The following is a 1,137-nucleotide window of genomic DNA, read 5'->3' as shown; positions in this document are numbered from 1 at the left end:
CTCAGGAACCTAGCTTTCAAAGCCTCCCGGATGCACAGGGCGTCCCGCTGGGATCTTCTAATGGCCCGGCTGTCTGGCTGGACGTAATCAGCAGCCAGGCTATTTGCCTCTAGCTCCCACCCCGCCATAAAGGTCTCCCCCTTGCTCTCACACAGATTGTGGAGCACACAGCAAGCTGCAATAACGATGGGGATATTGGTTTCACTGAGATCACAGCGAGTGAGTAAGCTTCTCCATCTCCCTTTGAGACGGCCAAAAGCACACTCCACCACCATTCTGCACTTGCTCAGCCGGTAGTTGAAGAGTTCTTTTTCTGTGTCCAGGGCGCCAGTATAGGGCTTCATGAGCCAGGGCATTAGCGGGTAGGCTGGGTCCCCGAGGATGACTGTAGGCATCTCCACATCCCCAAGAGTTATTTTGTGGTCTGGGAAGTAAATACCTTCCTGCAGCCGTCTAAACAGACCAGAGTTCCTGAACACGCGAGCGTCATGAACCTTGCCCGGCCATCCGACGTAGATGTTTGTAAACCGTCCCCGATGGTCCACCAGTGCTTGCAGCACCATTGAAAAGTAGCCCTTTCTATTGATGTACTGGCTGGCCTGGTGGTCCGGTCCCAGGATAGGGATGTGAGTCCCATCTATAGCCCCACCGCAGTTTGGGAATCCCATCGCGGCAAAGCCATCTATGATGACCTGCGCGTTTCCCAGGGTCACTACCTTTGGGAGCAGTACCTTGACGATTGCCTTGGCTACTTGCATGACAACAACCCCCACGGTAGATTTGCCCACACCAAAGTGGTTCGCGACTGACCGGTAGCTGTCCGGCGTTGCAAGCTTCCAGAGGGCTATGGCCACTCGCTTCTGGACAGTGAGGGCTGCTCGCATGCGGGTGTCCTTGCGCTTCAGGGCAGGGGACAGCAACTCACAAAGTTCGAGGAAAGTCCCCTTCCGCATGCGAAAGTTTCGCAGCCACTGGGATTCATCCCAGACCTGAAGCACTATACGGTCCCACCAGTCCGTGCTTGTTTCCCGGGCCCAGAATCGTCGTTCCACAATATCCACATGACCCATTGCCACCATGATGTCCTGGGCGCTGGGGCTCGTGGTTTCTGACAGCTCTGTGCTACTCTCCGACTTC

This window comes from Terrapene carolina, unplaced genomic scaffold (assembly GCF_002925995.2).
Source record: "Terrapene carolina triunguis isolate 2854851 unplaced genomic scaffold, T_m_triunguis-2.0 Scaffold88, whole genome shotgun sequence".
Classification (NCBI taxonomy): domain Eukaryota; kingdom Metazoa; phylum Chordata; order Testudines; family Emydidae; genus Terrapene; species Terrapene triunguis.
Note: the sequence above shows the minus strand (reverse complement) of the source record.